Consider the following 21,182-nt stretch of genomic DNA (forward strand, 5'->3'; position numbering starts at 1 on the left):
ACACTATCTGTTGCATCTGTCTCTCATACAATGTCTGTACATTCAACTATGTTTCCTGTTCATCAGCCATTTGAATTGGAGCGGGTGATGCCAGCATCTAGCGGGCTAAAAATACGGTCTTCAAATAAAACAGTGCTACCTGTTGGTGGAGATAGCACCCCAGTTGTACATGCACGAGAACCAGCCCTACCACACATAACCCAAACTCTCGTAGATTGTACCCCTACTGCGATGGACAGAGAACCAGCTTCACCCAATCTAACCCCAACCCCAGCAGATAGTAACCCAGTTCCTGTTGACACAGCACCATCTCCACCATAGAGCTCCCAAACAAGAGCAGTTAGTAAGGCAGCTCCAGTGCCCAAAGGGCCAGTACTACCACGGCGAACCCCAAGTCCACCAGTAGTACGCCTATTCCTGTGGAGGAAGCACAACCAGCTAGTCGTACTTTAGCATCTATCGCATTTGATGTTGTTAAATCGTATGTGCGTATCTTCCCATCTTGGAAATATTATACTGAAGATGAAGGAAAATGCCAGTTGCAGGTGTTTGTCCAGGAGTTATGTGTAAGTAATGTTATTCATGGCAATTATTTTGGTTTGTCCCATACATCCTACCTCCATGATGGTTATAATACAGCAAATTTTCCCATTTTTCTCTATAGAGAATGACCGATTTGGAAACTCGGGATGAGGTAACCTGTGCTAATACCTCTGCTATCTTCAAGAATGCTTGGTGGCAGTATCAGAATTACCTGAAGAAAATGTACTTCACCGGCAAAGAAACTCATCAAATTCCCTTCCGTTCTCCTGAGACACATTTACTGGACGATGACTGGGAACGCCTTGTTCTGTACTGGTCCCGAACCAAGAATGTGGTAAGGTCTATGAGCTCATTTTCTATTTTTAAGTACTATATTCTTGCGCCTTACTGTACTCTGTTCATGTAGAACAAGTGCCTAAACCTAAAGAACAACTGTTCTAATTTAAGATTCCATTGCTATCATAGTTCCAAAAAGCGCTAGGCATTAATTGTGCGTTTTGCCACCGCCTTGCGCTTTACTGACCAAAGTGCATGCTTATGCGCAGTTATGCACAGATTAAGCGTAGTTATGCGCAATGCGTTTTGCCAACGCCTAGAGCCTAGGCGCGCTTAAGCGCTCGCATAGGCGCGCCTTTTTTAACTATGATTGCTATCATGCATACTGCTTTGCTCTTGTATCACTGTATTTTCTCATACAAACTTATTTTTAAATTGAAGAATCCAATCGAAACTCCAATGGCACAACAGGTATGTTCACGCATGTTTCTTTAATAGGCTTGCTCTTATTAATAGCTCTGTTGATTTCAATTTCAATTGTGTACATATCATGCACATTACTAGCATCACAACAAAGCAAATAGTGTTGTTGTACATGTAGACCCGTGGTACCCATCTGAAATCTTGTTGTGCCGTGTAGTTTCCCACGCTTTGTATTCTTTCACTGCTGCTTTGTCTTGAACTGATATGATTTGAACCGTGTCTCTATTTTGAGTACATGCTAACTGTTATGTGTCTGCTTGTTTCTTCTTTCAGAATGCTGACAGAATATTGGGGAAGAGTGCCTTATTAAGCAATGGTAAAGGAAGTAATGCAGATAAGGTTCAGGATAGTGACACATCCTTGTTGGTCTCCAACAAAGCTAATAAAACAGCTAAGGAAGACTATCTCGAAGACAGTGAGACAACCTTAAAGCCCTGTCTTGGTTTAGTGTTGGAGTTACTGGCCACTACCGCTTGCACAAGCTATTCAAACTCACTGTTTGAATCAGTTCGGTTTCTTGAGTCTCAACTACAAGCTGAAAGACATCGATCAGGTGTGCTGCGACAAGAAGCGGAAGGACTGCGGAAGTCCCTGGAGCATTCAGATGCATACTTTCTAGTGCAACAACAAGCGTTGGAGGATTTTAGCGCCAAACAGGACAAAGCTAATAAGCTTGCTAAGCTTATTGCCAGCATGGTGGATACCACGTTTCTTGAGCTCTTCTGAAGTTGTTTCAATTATGCTCTTGTTTTGCTGCCGCGTTTATTTGCACTGGTGGCCAATTTTATGGCCAGTGTATGTAATATGCTGCTTTGTTCCCTATATTTGCACTGGTGGCAAACTTTGATGCCCAGTGGATGTACTATGTGTAATAGCAGTAATAGGCTAGCGTTAATTGCTTGCTTATTTATTTCCTTTTTATCTTGTTTACTTGTTTGCTTGTAGTGACTGCAGTTCTTTTTCTGTGTTTTTCTAGTGGCCACAATAACCTATCTTTGGAAACTAGGCCAAAATAATCATGGCAACACATGGACTGTTGTAACCATGGGCCTCCTGCGGGCCGTATGATCCATGGGCCTTCTACGGGCCGTAGAATCCACTGGCCTTCTATACGGGCCGTAGGATCCATGGGCCTTCTACGGTCCGTACGATTCATGGGCCTTTTATGGGCCGTAGGATCCATGGGCCTTCTACGGGGCGTATCATCATTTCGCCAATCATGGGTCGTACTATTCGTGGACAATAACGGGCCGTTAATAGGCCGTATTTGATAACTCTATGAAAACAGCCCAACGGGTTTTTTTGACAGGAAAATGACCCAACGTATTATCGGGCCACAAACGGGCCGACTATAACCACGGGCTGAATTTGGCTCACAAGCAGAAAATGACAGTAACGGGCCGTAAGTAAACGAATGTGGTAATGAGCCCAAGAATAAATGGGCCCCGAGAAGGCCGAAAGATAACATGGGCTGGAAAACTCCCAACGGAATAATGGGCCGTTAATGGGTATAAAGTGATACACTCTTCATTATGGCCCAGTTTCACCACGTGCCGTTAATGGGTATAAAGTGATACACTGTTCATTATGGGCGAGTTTTACCATGGGCCGTTAATGGGCCGAGAGTAATAAGGGCCTCATATGGGCCGAAAGACGTCATGGGCCAAGAAGTTAAAACGGGCTGGAATCATATTGGACAGCCCAGATGACGCTACTGGGCCTAATTTGGATAGGCCATAAACGGGCCCTGGGTTAGCGGGCTGTAAATGGGCTATATGCGAACATGCCGTTCACAGGCTTGCCGTGGGCCAGCCCGCCACCTTTTCACCAAGTCAAACGGGCCGGGATTTTCACAGGAAAGGGCCTCTGTTGGGCCATGCCACGTGTCGGCGTATCATAGGCGCTTTGGGTCCAATGAGTGGATGACATCTGTCCCAACGGTGAGCCGACACGTGTTTCCTCCAGCCAATGATGATTTTACACATGGAAAATCCCCATTGGTCGGGGCTGTTAACGGGTTATCGAATCCAAAACCGGACCCGATAGCTTAACGGCGTTCCGTTACGGTGGATGCCACGTGTCGGTCACCCTTGACGAAAGCACTTCTATGACGCGCGATTTATCATCATGGAAGTGGACACTTCCGTGATGATAATTTTGGTAATGTCATGGAACACTTCTACGACAACACAGGTATGACTATTTTTATTTTGTCATAAATTTGTCATGGATGTACGTGCATGACGGAAAACGTGACCTACTGTGACAAACACGTATCATCACGGAAGTGTATTTTTTTGTAGTGTAGAGGGGGCAAAATGACTCAGCAGCCACTTTATCCTGAAGGTCACCCTAAATGAATTGAACAAGACTCTCAAATAGTTAATACTGATGCACCTAGTCCTTCTAAAAGGAAGAAGAAAAAGAAAAATGATAGGACTTTGCATACTTCTAGTGAATCTGAGGTGGAAAAACCTTTTGAAGATAACAATGATGTTTCTATTTCTGATGCTGAAACTTAATCTAGTAATGAAAATTCACCTAGTGATAATGAAAATGATAATGATGACGTTCATGTAGATGCTCAACCAGACAATGATAAAGAACCAGATAATGGTGTTGAAATAGAACCTGTTGTTGATCTTGATAACCCACAACCTAAAAATAAATGATATGATAAAAGAGACTTTGGTGCTAGAAAACACGGTAAAGAAAGAGAACCATGCGTTCAGAAACCCATGCCCTTCCCACCTAAACCATCTAAGAAAAAGGATGAAGAAGAATTTGAACGCTTTGCTGAATCCTTAGGCCAGTCTTTTTGCGCACTCGTTTCACTGATATTTTAAAGATGGCCCCTTATGCTAAATACATGAAAGATATTGTCACTAATAAAAGAAAAATACCTGAAGCTGAAGTCTGCACCATGCGTGCTAATGATTCTTTTAAGGATGGAGTACCTTAAAAACTTGGAGATCCAGGAATACCAACTATACCATGCTCTATTAAAAGAAATTATATCAAAACTACGTTATGTGATTTAGGAGCTGATGTTAGTGTTATTCCTTTCTCTTTATATAAAAGACTTTATCTGAATAAACTCACACCCACTAAGATATCATTGCAAATGGCTAACAAATCAACTGCCATACCTATCGGTATTTGTGAGGATGTGCCCGTTGTTGTTGCAAATGTTACTATCTCAAACAGACTTTGTTATACTTCAGATGCCCGAGGCCGACAACCTGTCGATTATCCTTGGTAGACCTTTTTTGAATACTACAGGGGCTATTATTGATTGCAATAAAAGCAAAGTCAATTTCATATCAATGGTAATGAGCATACGGTGCACTTCCAAAGAAACAATTTCAAGTGAATGGTATTAATGTTATTGAAAAATCTTCGACAATTACTATTGGAATTTTTCAACTCCCTTTACCTACTGCCAAAAATAAATATGAAATACTTATTGTTTGGGATATGCATATCCCCGTTGAGGTAACTTAGTGTTTTTTTAAAAATTCTCCGGGTTCATGCTAATCGGAAGTGTTTGTTAATAAGACTTGATCAACCTTATTAATGGATTATTTTCGAGAGGCATGTGGTCGATGAATTTAGTAAGCACAACCTTCTGTCCCGACTTTTTGGTTTTTGTTAATCTTAGTTAAATAAAGTAGAATGCCATGCTTATCCTGGTTTCTGAATTTTTCGTGCAATAAAAAATGGCCAAAAATAAAAGTGCTCAGAATGACCTGAAATTTTTACATGAATTTTTCTGAATATTTAAGAATTTTTGATACAAATTACATCACCGGGGGTGGTGCCCCTAGTGCCCAGAAGACACCAGGGCGCGCCAGCTACCCCAAGCGCCCTGGTGGGTAGTGGGCCCCACATGGCACCCTTCACTTATCCCTTTAGCCCATGTCATCACCTACCTCCAAAAAAAATCACTCCAGCTCTCTCTCTCTCTCTCTCTCTCTCTCTCGTGTTCTTGCTCTCAAACCTGCAGATTTCGATCTCTTTGCTCGAAGCTCCGTTTCTGAAACTGTTTTGGGAGATTGCTACTTGGTATGTGACTCCTCCATTGCTCCAATTAGTTTTTGTTCTAGTGGTTTATATTTTGAGTATTTAGCTACTCTTGGTGCTGCTGTAAATGATCTTGCATGTTGAATTCTTTGAATTCCATGTAGGTTGAATGCTTGATTTGGCCTCTAGGCATTCATATGAGTAGTTGCTATCAGTCTTCTAAAGTTTTGTTGACAAAATTTTGTGACCCAAAAAATGTCAGAATTTTGTTCATAGAAAAAGATGAATATCTTCTGGAAGTATTCCTCCAAAAAGAGTGCCAAGGGAGTCATTGGGGAATCATCGGACAACGACCTCAACACTTCGAGAACAATGCAGGTGCATCCGTGTGAATGGCCACATAATGCCTTCATGGACGAGGCCGGGTTTCATCAAGAGTTTGCCCAATTCAATGCAAATGCCGGGCTAACCAACTTCCTCTCAGATGAGTGTAACAAATACCACATCCTCACGAAATCCTTTGTGCAAAATTTTTATTTTCGAAATAGTATGAACCTCCTGCGGTGCAGTTTAACTTATATTCTGAAACCCGTCAGATATCGCTCACTGAATTTTGTGAAATATGTTTGATTCCCTCTGACGGGGATTTAAGAGAGCCTAAACCGGCAGAGTTTGAGGACTTCCTCCTCACTTTGACAGTGGATGAGGAAAGAGGCGTGTCGAAAGCCACCGCCACTAGTCCGCAGTTTCCTTATGTGCATTACTTTGCTTTATTTATTTTGAAGTGTTTGACTACTAGGGAGAAGGGTTGTTTACCTAGTGCTCCTGACCTCGCCATTTTACACCGTGCACTTCACAATGACCACACCTTTAACCTAGGATCTATGATTGCACATCGTCTGCACCTTGACAGAACTAAGGGCAAACTCCATGGTGGTATTTATGCCACTCGTGTAGCGAGTCACTTTAATGTCCAGACACGCCACCATGACTATCGTTTGCCCCGAGTTTATCTAGATCACCATGCGATGGTGGATAACCAATTTACTGATGCTGCCGATTCTTTTAACAACATTCGTCACAACTTGGTTTTGAGTGAGAAAACAAGTGATATTATCCCATTGCCTGCACCTACTTTCTTCGATTCTATTGCCAGGAACGGATGCACTGTCCTAGCAGCGGACATTATTGCCTACGGATGCACTTTCACATGGGACCGGATGGCTACGGGATGGTGATTACCAAGATAGGCCAAAAGCATATGCTTGGGGGAGTACGTATTTCCACCAACATTATATTCATATTCACACACTTCATTCTAGTTGTCGGTGTTCACACTTTTTCCATTGTATTATCCATGCTAGATTTATTTTCTCGCTTTCGTCTTGTGTGTTTGAAAAACTTTGAGAAAATCCAAAAATATGTCTTGCTTCTTTTCGGTTTTTCTTTCTAGTTTAATTAGTTGTAGTATTAAAAGAAAACCCAAAATGATTTCTCACTTCTTCTTTTGCTTGTTGGGAGCTTTACCGTGTAAATAGTTTTTCTCGTTTTTGTTTTCCTTTCTTTTCTTTGCTTTGCTTCTTTCAAGAAAAAGTAAAAACTCCAAAAATATTTCAGTGTGTTTCTCTGAAATTCTTTTCCTTTTTGTTGAGCCATACCAAGGAGAAGACCACGATGAAAATGTTGAGTGGCTCTCATATGCATTATTGTTGATCTAATAAAGAGCCCATACTATTTTGTCCTCTCCTCTGAATAAAATGTTTGCAGTTCCAACTTAGTCCATGACACTCTTGCACTATTATTATTTTCATCATTCGATCGTGCAAGTGAAAGGCAATAAGGATGATATTTGATGAAGTGACTGTGGCAGGGAAAACGGGTATGAACTCAACTTGTTTTTGTTTTTGTAAATATGTTTAACTCAGTATCCACGATTCAACATGTTATGATTAAACATGTTTGCAATGACAATTAGAGATTATAGTTGCTCATGCCATGCTTAAGTAGCTAGGAGTGGATAATGATTTATCTTAGATGTCAACATGCATTAAAATGATTGTGATGTAGTATGATGATATGGTATCCTCCTCTAAATGTTTCAAGTGGCTTGACTTGGCACATGATAACACATGTAGTTGAATCAAAACCAACATAGCCTCTATGATATTTATGTTCATGGTGTTTATATCCTACTCATGCTAGTACTCAATGTTAATTATTTGTAGTGCATTCTCATGACTGTTTTTGCTCTCTAGCTGGCCGCTTCTCAACCTATTTGCTAGCCTCCGCCTGTACTAAGCAGGAATACTACTTGTGCTTCAAAATCCTTAAACCAAAGTCATTCCATATGAGTCCACTATATCTACCTATATGCGGCATTACCCTGCCGTTCCAAGTAAATTTGCATGTGCCACCTCTAAAATTTCAAATGAACATCTGTTTTGTGTACCTGGACCGCTCATGGAGCGACAGGGGCTAGTCCGTATCTTCCATGCTAAGTGGGTTATTCTCATGATGAGTGTTTATTCACTCGTTCTTGCACGAGAGGGGTGATACGTCTCCAACGTATCTATATTTTTTGATTGTTCCATGCTGTTATAGTATCATTCTTGGATGTTTTATATTCATTTTATAGCAACTTTATATCATATTTCGGGACTAACCTATTGACATAGTGCCCAGTGCCAGTTGTTGTTTTTTCCTTGTCTTTTACTTCACAGGTTATCCATATCAAACGGAGTCCAAACACAGCGAAACTTTTGGAGATTTTTTTGCCTAGAAGACAACTTGGGAGCCAAGGAAGTGCAGGATGGAAGGCCTGTGGGGCCCAGAAGGCTCCAGGGAGCGCCAGAGGCCCCTGGCACGCCATGGTGGGTAGTGGCGCTCACGGGAGTCCATTCCACCGCCTCTCATCCATATAAACACCCAAATATTCCAAAAACCCTAGGGGAGTCGACGAAAAACAATTCCAACTGCCGCAAGTTCCAGAACCACGACATCCAATCTAGAGCCCTATTCCGGCACCTTGCCGGAGGGGAACACGATCACGGAGGGGTTCATCATTCTCATTGGTGCTCCTCCGATGATGCGTGAGTAGTTTACCATAGACCCTATGGGTCCGTAGGTAGTAGCTAGATGGCATCTTGTCTCTTTTTAATTCTTAATACAATGTTCTCCTTGATGTTCTTGGAGATCTATTTGATGTAATGACTTTTTGCAGTGTGTTTGTTGGTTTCGGTGAATTGTGAGTTTATGATGAGATATATCTATGAATATTATTTGAGTATTATATGCATGATTATTATAGCCTCGTATTTCTTCTCCGAAACTTTGGTTTGGTTTGGCCAACTAGATTGATTTTTCTTGCAATGGGAAGAGGTGCTTTGTGATGGGTTCGATCTTGCGGTGCTCAATCTCAGTGACCGAAGGAGAAGTGACACGCATATATCGTTGCCATTAAGGATAAAAAGATGGGGTCTATTCCTACATGGATATATCTTGCCTACATCATGTCATCGTTCTTATTGCATTACTCCGTTTCTCCATGAACTTAATACACTAGATGCATGCTGGATAGCGTTCGATGTGTGGACTAATAGTAGTAGATGCAGAATCATTTCGGTCTACTAATCTTGGACGTGATGCCTATATACATGATCATTGCCTTGGATATCGTCATAATTATTTGCTCTTCTATCAATTGCCCATCAGTAATTTGTTTACCCACCATATGTTATATTCTCGAGAGAAGCCACTAGTGAAATCTATGGCCCCTGGGTCTATTTTCTATCATATTGTTTTCAGATCTATTATTCCAAAAACCCAAAAATACCTTGCTGCACTTTTTATTTATTTATTTTATTTTGTGTTTTTGTTAGATCTATTTATCCAAACTCATACAATTTAATCTATCTCAATACCGAGGAGGGATTGAGAACCCCTCTTACGCGTTGGGTTGCAAGTATTTGTTATTTGTGTGCAGGTACTGTTTACATAGTGTTGCTTGGTTCTCCTACTGGATTCATAACCTTGTTTCATAACTAAGGGAAATACTGATCGTTGTTGTGCCGCATCATCCTCTCCTCTTCGGGGAAATACCAACGGAGATACAAGCAATCAGGAAGAATTTCTGGCGCCGTTGCCGGGGAGACATCATTAACATCTATCAGGTACCCAATCACAAATCTCATCTCCTGATGACCCACAAGTATAGGGGATCTATCGTAGTCCTTTCTATAAATAAGAGTGTATAACCCAATGAGGCAGAAGGAAATGACAAGCGATATTCAACAAGATATTCTCTACAAGAACTGAAATTATCGGTAACAGATAGTTGTGTGATAAGACAATTCATAATGGGTAACAAGTAACAAGTGTATCTAAGGTGCAACAAGGTGGCCCAATCCTTTTGTAGCAAAGGACAAGCCTGCACAAACTCTTACATAAAGCAAAGTGCTCCCAAGGACACATGGGAATTATTGTCAAGTTAGTTTTCATCTTGCACATATGATTCGCGTTCGTTACTTTGATAATTTGATATGTGGGTGGACCGGTGCTTGGGTGCTATCCTTACTTGGACACACCTCTCACTTATAATTAACCCCTCTCGCAAGCATCTGCAACTATGAAAGATGAATTAAGGTAAATCTAACCATAGTATGAAACATCTGGATCCAAATCAGCCCCGTATGAAGCAACGCATAAACTAGGGTTTAAGATTCCGTCACTCTAGCAACCCATCATCTACTTATTAGTTCCCAATGCCTTCCCCTAGGCCCAAACCATGTTGAAGTGTCATGTAGTCGATGTTCACATAACACCACAAGAGGAAAGACAACATACATCTCATCAAAATATCGAACGAATACCAAATTCACATGATTACTTATAACAAGACTTCTCCCATGTCCTCAGGAACAAACTTAACTTATCAAAGCATATTCATGTTCATAATCAGAGGGGTATTGAATAGCATTAAGTATATGAACAGATGATCTTCCACCGAATAAACCAACTAGCATCAACTACAAGGAGTAATCAACACTACTAGCAACACATAGGTACGAATATGAGGTTTTGAGACAAAGATCGGATACAAGAGATGAACTAGGGTTTGAGAGGAGATGGTGCTAGTGAAGATGTTGATGGATATTGACCCCCTCTCCATGAGAGGATCGTTGGTGATGACGATGGCTTCGATTTCGCCCTCCGGGAGGGAAGTTTCCCTGGCAGAATAGCTCCGCCAGAGCCCTAGATTGCTTCTGCCCAAGTTCTGCCTCGAGACGGCGGTGCTTCATCAAGCTTCCTTATGATTTTTCTAGGTCAAAACCCTCCATATAGCAGAAGATGGGCACCGGAGACCTGGTAGGGGGCCCACAAGCCCTAGGGGCACGCCTGGGGGGGGGGGGGTAGGGCGCATCCCCCACGCTTGTGGCCTCTTGGTGGGTCCCCTATGGTATTTTCTTCGCCCATTATTTTTGATATATTCCAAAATAATTCTCCATAAATTTTCAGGACTTTTGGAGTTGTGCAGAATAGGTCTCTCAGATTGCTCCTTTCCGGCCCAGAATTCCAGCTGCCGGCATTCTCCCTCTTCATGTAAATCTTGTAAAATAAGAGAGGAAAGGCATAAGTATTGTACCATAATGTGTAATTAACAACCCATAATGCAATAAATATTAATATAAAAGCATGATGCAAAATGGACATATCGACTCCCCCAAGCTTAGACCTCGCTTGCCCTCAAGCAAAAGCCGAAATCGATAAATATGACCACATGTTTAGAGATAGAGGTGTCGATAAAACAAAATACGGACATGAGGGCATCATGATCATATTTAGAACAACAACATATATTGTCATATAATCTTTTATGCTAAAGTAACAATTCATTCACAAGATAAAGTGTGAATCAATTTTTTTTATTGAAAACTAACAAACTATGATCTCAGTCATTGAAGCAATTGCAATTTATCATAATATCGGAAAGAGTCAATGTATGAGCTTTTGTATAGCAAGTTCACATACTCAACTATCTTTTAGTCTTTCACAATTGCTAACACTCACGCGATACTTATGAGTTCAAAGCCTCAATCGAACACAGAGAAAGATAGGGGCTTATAGTTTCGCGTCCCATCCTTTTGCCTCAATGGTAATGTCAGTGATAATACTTTATGATAATCTACATCCGAGTGGATATATATATCTGGATCTTTCTCCAACACATAGTGCTTGCCCAAAAAGAAAAAGTGTAAAAAGGAAAGGTGAAGATCACCATGACTCTTGTATAAGGGTAGAAGGTAAAAGCAAAAGATAGGCCCTTCGCAGAGGGAAGCAGAAGTTGTCATGCGCTTTTATGATTGGATGCACAAAATCTTAATGCAAAAGAACGTCACTTTATATTGCTGCTTGTGATAAAGAACCTTATTATGCAGTCCGTCGCTTTTATTTCTTCATATCACAAGTTCGTATAAAGCTTATTTTCTCCACACTAAAAGATCATACATATTTAGAGAGCACTTTTATTGCTTGCACCGATGAAAACTTACTTGAAGGATCTTACTTGGACGCACAAGTAGTATCTCTACTTGGTGCAAAAGATTTGGCTAGCATGGGATGAGAAGTAAGCTAAACATGTTGGAGGATCCAAGACAATATAACTTCTATTCGGATATAAGAAAACACAACCCATTATGTTGTCTTGCTTGTCCACATAAATTTTTTAGCATGTAATATTTTAATGAGTGCTCACAATCACACAAGGTGTCCAAGATAGTATATTTATATGTGAAAAACCTCTCTTTCTTTATTACTTCCTATTAATTGCAACAATGACCAAAACTATGTTTGTCAACTCTCAACAAATTTAATTCATCATACACTTTGTATGTGAAGTCATCACTCTCCATAAGATCATTATATGATCTTTTCATTCTTTCTTTTTCCCTCAAGATCAAAACAAGAAAACAAAGCCCTCAACTTAAAACTACTCTTTGTTATATAACTCACAGACTCGATTACATAGATGGATCATAAAGCAAAACTCAAAAGATAAATCATACGAAAAACTTTTATTCCACTAGATCAAGATATAACCAAAAGGGTCGAACTAAAAAATGATAAAGGTAAAGATGTGATGGTGATGCGATACCGGGGCACCTCCCCCAAGCTTGGTAGTTGCCAAGGGGAGTGCCCATACCCATGTATTTAGATCTCTTTCTTCGAAGGTGGTGATGATGTTGTAGGCTTGTCCTCCATCTTCCAGGGCATAGGCTCACCATCATAGAAAGATGAAGGAGTCTCCGGGATCCTCAAATCTACAGCGGAACTCATCCTCTTAAATCTATATTCATACTCATAGTTTTGGTTTTGCAGGTCATAGATCTGGGCCTGGAGATGTTGGATTTTCTCGTGAAGCTTGAAGATGGCCTCTTCGATGTTCTTGGTGTCCAACTTCTGGTCAAGGGTAAATTCCTTGATCATGGAGTGATTGGCGTTGAGTCCGCGTTCCACCATCCCTTGGCACTTGAAGTCTTGCTACTTCGAGCCTTGTCTCCACGCTTCCGGCCTTCCTTGGCCCTTGAACATCGCGGATGTGCATCACCCCCTCATGCATCTCAATTGTTTGAGAGTGTTGCAGCACCTCCGCAAGGTAGGGGTTGATGACCTTCTCAAATAACTTGTCCTTCGAAGAACTTGGGGACGTCATAGCGATCTACATCTGTCAGAAAAACAGCTCAAAACAAGAATAGAGGATTTTGCCGTGGTACAGTGGTCAAAACCTTCGGGAGATTATATAATGAATTTTTACCGAGCAAAAGGAGTGTACTACAAGAAAATGGAGTCCGGAGAGCACACGAGGTGGCTACAAGCCAGGGAGGCGCGCCCACGGGGTAGGGAGCGCCCCCAAGGCTTGTCGCCTCCTCGTGCACTTTTAGACTACTTTTTATTTTCCTAAATTTTTAAATATTCCAAAACCGAGTAAAATTACCATTAGAAAAGTTTTGGAGTCGGTTTACTTACCGTACCACATACCTATTCCTTTTAGGGGTCTGAAACGTTCTGGTAGGTCTCCCTTATGTACTCCTCCGGTGTTATGGTATTAACAATATTGGTCTCAACATTTATGGGAGTACCTGTAACACCCCGGTGTAATGATGCTACAGTAACCCCTGGGGTTAAGTTAATCACTTTGCTAAACAAGTGTTTGATCATCATTTTCTCCTCTCTCTTTTTAAATTCCAGTTGAATTCAATTTCAAATTCCAGTTGACCTGGAGGGTACCCGAGAGTTGAATACGAGGCGTGGCCGGGCATTCTTAGCCCTTGTCGCAAGTCCTCGAGACGGGGCGACGGGGTCACATCTTTCGTGAGTCTCTGCTTGTTACCGCGCGTTCCTAATCCACTACGATTTGGATATATGATCCGAGGGGCCTCTGGCCTGATAGCACTAACCATCACGTGGGCATAGTATGGGCGTTCTGCGTCGTATGCATCAGCGGAAGCTTAATAGACGTCAGCGATTGAGCGGCGCGCGCCGGGTTGGACTGGTAAGCTCCTACCTTTTTAAGGAGGTAGCTAGGTCTGCTCACCGGTCGCCCACGCAACGTGCAGGAGTTCTCGGGGCGATGGCCCATGACCCCTGGGGGCATAGGTTTAGTCCGGCGTGCTGACCTCTCTATTAAGCCTAGGTCGGGTTGCGGCGTATTGTTTGCCGAGGCCGGGCATGACCCAGGAAAGTATGTCCGGCCGGAGTTAATCGAGCATGGTGGGTAAGTTGGTGCACCCCTGCAGGGAAGAAAACATCTATCGATAGCCTGTCCTACGGTAACGGACACTTGGAGTTGTATCTCGATCGATACAACTAGAACTGGATACTTGTGATGAGGTGATAACTGGATAGTATGGCTCTGGGATTGCTTTCTCGCAGGGAGTCGAGAAAGGATCTCTGGCCGAGGTTGATAGCACTACTACTACTTTGGTTATGCTACTCTACTCCCTCCTGTTGCTGCAAGATGGTGGTTTCTAGAAGATGCTAGTCTTCGATAGGACTAGGCCTTCTCTCTATTCTGGCATTGCTGCAGCCCAGTCCACATATACAACCTTCCTTTGATAATGTTGCATATGTAGTGTAGATCCTTGCTTGCGAGTACTTTGGATGAGTACTCACGGTTGCTTTGCTCCCCCTTTGCCTCTTTCTTCTTCTTTCCGGTTGATGCAACTAGATGTCGGAGCCCAGGAGCCAGATGCCACCGCCGATGCCTGCTACTACGTGGAGACCGCTGACGACCAGGAGTAGTTAGGAGGCTCCCAGGCAGGAGGCCTTGCCTCTTCGATCGTGTTGCTTTTGTGCCAGCCTTCTTAAGGCATCCCTGTTCAACTTATGTCTGTACTCAGATATTCTTGCTTCCGCTGACTCTTGTGTAATCGAGCTTATGTATTCGAGCCCTCGAGGCCCCTGCCTTGTAATATAAAGCTTGTATTATTTTAATTTGTGTCTAGAGTTGTGTTGTGATATCTTCCCGTGAGTCCTTGATCTTGATCGTACCCATTTGCGTGTATAATTAGTGTATGATTGAATCGAGGGCGTCACAAGTTGGTATCAGAGCCGACTGCCTGTAGGTTTCCCCCTTTCCAACTCCTTTGCCGAAATTGAGTCTAGTCACTGAAAAACTTTTACTAACATTGGCCGTGTGGCTTACGGGCCCACGCCGCCATTGGGTGGTATTAGGATCTTTTACTCCTCATCTATACTCTGGGACTCTGATCTCTCTTCCATTCGGGTTAAACGAATTTACAAACTCTAACATTAGGATCCCGTGACCACATTCACCCCAAAGTTGGATAAGCCATAGTTATTCCTTAGAATAGTATTCTGAATACTGCACACACTGTCGTGTTGACTACGAAGTGGTATCCATCGTACCTCTTTCATTATGCATGTTTCATCATGAATGGTCATTGTCTTTGCAAATGCTCAATGCTGAACTACCCCCCTGTTACATGTTAGCAGGATGGTTAGACCCGCTGGTCGTGGCCGTGGTGCCAGCGATCCACCACTGCCCGAATTCTTTGCTGGAATGATGCAACAATTTGAGCTGAACCGCCAGTTCATGGAAGGAATGATGGCTCAGTTTCCTCGTTTGAACATGAATCAACAACCAACCCCAGTAACTCTGCAGGACTTCATGCGCCTCAACCCAACTATCTACCACAGCTCAACTCAACCCCTTGATGCCGATGACTGGCTCCGCGACATCACGTATGAAATGGAGTCTGCTAGTGTTGCCCCTGCTAGCTATGTCACCTTTGCATCTTTCTTTCTGAAGGGTCCCGCTGCTCAATGGTGGGACAGCCACAGGCGTACCCTACCTGCTGGAACGGTCATCACTTGGCCGGATTTCCAAGCTGCCTTTCGTGCCCGCTTCATTCCTCAGGGAATCATGGACAAGAAGAAGCGAGAGTTCCGCAACCTCACCCAAGGCAACAAGTCTGTAGATGCTTATCAGCGGGAATTCTTGGACTTGTCTCGTTATGCTGAAGAAGACATCGCAGCTGATGCTCGCAAGCAAGAGAAGTTTCGTGATGGACTTCACCCTGATATCAAGCTAGCACTGCTCGTTCATGACTTTGCCGACTTCGCCACCTTGGTGAACAAGGCCATTCATGTCGAAACTGGACTGCAGGAACATCAGGGATCCCTCAGGCGCAGCCGTGACGCTGGCTCATCTTCGGGCCCGTCCGCGCAGAAGCGTCGGATATGGATCCCCCACAGCATGTATCGTCCTACTGCACCCGCACCAAGACAGTCCTATGCTGCACCCTGTCTTCCCCCTCCACCGCAGAGACAACCTCTTCAAACTGTACCATCCCAAGCTCCTGCTCCCGATCCCAATGATGGTCTGTGCTTCAGATGTGGCCGCCCATGCCACCTTGCTAAAGAATGCAATCAGAAAAAGAGCCAGTTGGCTCTGCCTTCTACTGGTCGTAACAATCAGCCCCATAACAACAATGCCAGACCTTATGGTCGTGGTCAGGCTAATCATGTTGATCTGAATGAAGCTCAAGACCAGCCTGCCACTGTGATGGGTACTCTTCTTGTTAATTCAGTACCGGCTTCTGTTTTATTCGATTCAGGAGCATCACATTCATTCATGTCAGAAAATTTTGCATACGCACACGACATTCGATGTGAGCCCATGAACACCCCGATAGTGGTACGCACCCCTGCGGGTCAGTGTCGAATTACCATGATTGGTCGCGATGTCCCCGTTGAAATTGAAGGGTTGGAATTCCTTGTTTCTCCCATTATTCTGGAGTCTTCCAATATTGACCTCATTCTGGGAATGGAATGGTTGAAAGCGCATACTGCCTCTATCGTTTGCGCCACCAAGGTCGTTCACCTCCTACATCCTTCCGATGAGATAGTAACCTACCATGCTCAGCTTGTTCAAAACGCTGAAGCACGACTTTATGCCTTGAATGCGTTGAACGCAGCACCTCTTGAGGGAATTGAAAAGATTCCAGACGTTCGCGACTTCCAAGACGTATTTCCAGAAGAACTTCCAGGAATACCCCCTGCCCGGGCTGTCGAGTTCGTCATCGACTTGAAACCAGGCACCGTTCCTATTGCCAAACGACCGTACAAGATGCCACCTCATGAACTCCTTGAACTTAAGGAGGAAATCGACAAATCTCTTCGCAAGGGTTTCATTCGTCCAAGTTCCTCTGCTTGGGGAGCACCTTCTCTCTTCGTCAAGAAGAAGGACGGAACGAACCGTTTGGTCCAAGACTACCGTCCTATCAACCAGGCTACAATTCAGAACAAATATCCCCTTCCTCGGATCAATGATCTGTATGATCAACTGGCTGGTTCATCGATATTCTCTAAACTCGACTTGAGGTTGGGTTACCACCAGATCCGTGTTCGTGAAGGGGATATTCCCAAGACCGCATTCGTCACTCGTTATGGTTCTTACGAGTACACCGTCATGTCTTTTGGCTTGACCAATGCTCCAGCCACATTCTCCCGTCTGATGAACTACATATTCATGGATTACCTCGACAAGTTCGTCATAGTCTATCTGGATGATATCTTGGTATATTCGAAGAACAAAGAAGAACATGTTGAACATCTTCGACTTGTTCTAGAGAAGCTTCGAGAGCATCAACTTTATGCCAAGTATTACAAGTGTGAATTCTGGTTACCCGAAGTCACCTACCTTGGTCATGTCATCTCCAAGGATGGTATTGCCGTCAACCCAGAGCGCGTTCAGGCTATTCTTGACTGGACCCCTCCGAAGACTGTCAAGCAAGTCAGAAGCTTTCTCGGACTTGCCAGTTATTGCCGCCGTTTCGTCGAGAACTTCTCCAAGATTGCCAAGCCCCTGACTAATCTACTGCACAAGGGCGTTAAGTTTGATTGGACAGACAAATGTCAGGAAAGTTTCCAGGCACTCAAGGACAAGCTGACTTCTGCCCCAGTGCTTGCTCCCCCTGATTCTCGCAAGGACTTCGTCATCAATTGCGACGCTTCACGTCAAGGATTAGGCTGTGTCCTAATGCAAGAGTGCAAAGTAATTGCGTATGCCTCCCGTCAAGTGCCTCCTCATGAAGAGAACTACCCAGTTCATGATCTCGAGCTTGCTGCGGTTATCTTTGCACTGAAGCTATGGCGACAGTACCTTCTCAGTAATCGTTGTGAGATCTTCACTGATGATCAGAGTCTGAAGTACCTGTTTACTCAGCCAGATCTGATCCTCCGTCAGTAGCGGTGGATGGAAGCTATTGCTGACTACGACTGCGGTATATCCTATACCCCTGGCAAGGCTAATGTAATGGCCGATGCCCTGAGCCGTAAGTCTTATTGCAACAATCACATGGTCTACAAAGCTCAACCCCGCCTTTATGAAGAGCTATGCAAGCTGAACCTTCAACTAGTTCCACAGGGTTCTTTGAATAACCTTGTCCTGGAACCAACTCTGCTAAAAGCAATTAAGTCTGCTCAAGCCAAAGATGCTCCCGTTGATTTGATGAAAAAGGATCTTGCATTAGAGAAATCTAGAGATTTCTCACTTGGTGAAGATGGAACCTTATACTTCAGAGATCGCATTGTAGTGCCCCGGTTCGAGCTTATGACAGAGAAGGTGATGAAAGCAGCGCATGACACCCCTCTCTCTATTCATCCGAGAAGTACCAAGATGTATCTAGACATCTGTGAGAAGTACTGGTGGTCTAATATGAAGCAAGACATTGGTCGATATATCAAAGAATGTGACGTTTGTCGTCGCGTCAAAGCAGAACATCAGAAACCGGCTGGACTTCTACAACCATTTCCGATTCCTGAATGGAAGTGGGATAAGATCCAAATGGACTTTGTCAGTGGCCTTCCCAAGTCTCAGAAAGGTAATGATGCTATCTTTGTCGTCATCAACCAATTCTCGAAGGTTGCTCACTTTCTGCCAGTCAAGGAGACAATCACTGCTAGTCAATTAGCAAACTTGTATATCTCCAGAATTGTGTCACTCCACGGTATTCCGAAGGAGATCAGTTCAGATCGCGGCAGTATATTCACTTCAATGTTCTGGGATAGTTTCCAAGAGGCAATGGGAACTCATATTACCTGGAGCACTGCTTATCATCCCCAATCCCAAGGCCAAGTCGAGCGAGTCAATCAAATTCTTGAAGACATGCTTCGAGCTTGTGTTATTTCTTTCGGCAAGAAGTGGGAAGAATCTCTCCCTTATGCGGAGTTCTCTTATAACAACAGCTATCAAGCCAGCTTGAAGATGGCACCCTTTGAAGTGCTCTATGGACGTAAGTGCCGAACCCCTCTGAATTGGTCAGAAACTGGGGAACGGACGCTCATTGGTCCAGACATTATTCAACAAGCTGAAGAGCAGGTTCGCATTGTCCGGGATAATCTCAAGGCGGCCCAGTCCCGCCAGAAGAGCAACTATGACCGGAAACACTGGGGTTCAACTTATCAACCTAGTGAACAAGCTTATCTGCGTGTCACTCCTTTGAGAGGCACTCATCGGTTCGGAGTCAAGGGCAAGCTAGCTCCGCGCTACATTGGTCCTTTCCGCATTCTGGCCCGTCGTGGGCTCGTGGCTTATCAACTTGAGTTGCCACCTCAGTTCTCTCACGTCCATGACGTCTTCCATGTGTCACAACTTCGTCGTTGCTTCAAGGATCCGGAACGTGAAGTGGATCCAGAATTGATTGAAGTTCAAGATGATCTCACATACAAGGAGCATCCGATCTGCATTCTTGAAGAAGCTGAACGTCGAACACGCCAGAAGGTTACCAAGTTCCTCAAGGTGCAATGGTCGAATCATACTAAAGAGGAAGCCACTTGGGAACGCGAAGATAATCTCCGGGCTGAATACCCCGACCTGTTCCCTTCTACCTCTTAATTCTCGGGACGAGAATTTCTTTTAGAGGAGGAGAGTTGTAACACCCCGGTGTAATGATGCTACAGTAACCCCTGGGGTTAAGTTAATCACTTTGCTAAACAAGTGTTTGATCATCATTTTCTCCTCTCTCTTTTTAAATTCCAGTTGAATTCAATTTCAAATTATGAGTGAAATTCAAAATGCTCAAACATGAAAACTAAAATGTTCATCGTGTGGAAAGTATTCTACTGGTAATATTGGTGGCGAACCAACATTTTTTGCAAAGTACCTAAATGGCCTAAAATAGCTATAACAGAAAGTTGTTAAAAAAGAAAGCAAAAGTTAAAACAAAAACAAAAGGAGAGAAAAGGGGCTAGAACCCCTGGCCTCCCATTGGGCCTCGGCCCACCCCAGCTAGGCCAGCCCGCTCCCCCTCCCCGGTCATCCCTCTCCTCTCTGTTCACGCGACCGAACCCCCCCTCCCCCAGCTCGTTCCTAATCCACTACGATTTGGATATCCACTACGATTTGGATATCCACGTCGCCGGCGAGGGGATAAGGGCAGCCCCGACGCCTCGGGCTCCCTCCCCACTCGCCCACTTGCCCCCTCTCTCCCTCGTCGATCTCTCTTCCTGCTTGCTCACTCCCCTCTCTCTGACCCGAGCGCCATCACCGCCGTCCCACCTCGCATCACCGCGGCGACCGCCTCCCTCGTGCTCCTCCGACGTAACCAGCCACTCTGCCATGCTCCGCTATGACGACTACGGCCACGAACGCGAGCTGGCAAGCCCCGCAACACCGGATCCCCGTCTTCTTCCTCCCCGGGTCGCCGGACGCAGCCGTCGTCGATTCGGCCTTCCCCTACGCTCCTAACCTGTCGAGGGCCTTTCTTGCGCCGCGCGGTGAGCCCCTCTTCTTCTCCCCTCGCTCCCCTGGCCTCTTGCGCTACCATAGCCACCGCGCCGCCATGGCCGAGTTCGGCTCCGCCGAGCAGCTAGCCGCCGTCGTTGCCATGCTCGCCTGAGCACGGGAACGTGCTCAGTGCAGCCCGCCGAGGCCGCCCGTGCCGCTTGCCCACCTCGTCGACCCCCCTAGCGCGACCCCGACGAGGTCCCGAACGCCACCACCGCCTCCACTCGCCGCCGACGCCGTTTCCGGCAGCTCCAGCTCCGGCCGGCCTCACCACGCGACGCGGCAGGATCTCCTCGTTCGAACGCGCCAAGTCCCGGGGCAAAAGACCCCCTGTGCGCGATTCCCGGCGAAGTCCGGCGAGCCCCACCCTATTTTGGTCGCCGGCGGTGAATCCCCGACACCGCGGATGTGGCACACCTGGGGCCCGCCTCTGGGTCACTGCCCGTGGGCCCCCTGGCCCCAGTTGACCACGTTGACCGTGGTCAACTGTGCTGACTGGGCACACAGTGTCGCTGACACGCGGGCCCCATCGCATATTTTGTTAAATAAA

This window comes from Aegilops tauschii, chromosome 5, assembly GCF_002575655.3.
Source record: "Aegilops tauschii subsp. strangulata cultivar AL8/78 chromosome 5, Aet v6.0, whole genome shotgun sequence".
NCBI classification, from domain to species: domain Eukaryota; kingdom Viridiplantae; phylum Streptophyta; class Magnoliopsida; order Poales; family Poaceae; genus Aegilops; species Aegilops tauschii.